Genomic DNA, 485 nt, shown 5'->3' with positions numbered 1-485 from the left:
CTTTTTTATTTGAACGGCTAATGTGTACAACTTTTATTCTTTTGAGCTTGTATGTACTTACGTATAGCAAACACGCGGTTATAACAGGGAATCACCTTTGAGGCTCGCGTCGCAGGATGGTAAGGTGTGGGCAGAGGTCCTGGTCGATGCCTTGCGATCTGTCTGCCTGTTGAATAGTCTTGCAAAAAATTCGTAGTGAGTTGCCAACGCGCCTTTTCCGGGCCGAGCTAAGCGAGGTATTGCCGGATCCCGAACGTATCCTGATTGAGGATACTATGAGTATAAAAAGTTATTAACATCATTGTGTTGTTGTATCCGTTATTCTATATATTGATTAAATGATAACAAAGAAAAAAAATCCTGAAGAACTTTAATGAAAATCAAGGACTACATACAAAAGCATCAGCATCCTCAGTGCTCCTACTGAAATAACACAGGCAAGGTAAAGAAGAAAACTGATCCAGAAAAATAAATTAATCTTTGTT

Source organism: Penaeus monodon, chromosome 21 (genome assembly GCF_015228065.2).
Source record: "Penaeus monodon isolate SGIC_2016 chromosome 21, NSTDA_Pmon_1, whole genome shotgun sequence".
In the NCBI taxonomy this organism is placed as follows: domain Eukaryota; kingdom Metazoa; phylum Arthropoda; class Malacostraca; order Decapoda; family Penaeidae; genus Penaeus; species Penaeus monodon.
Note: the sequence above shows the minus strand (reverse complement) of the source record.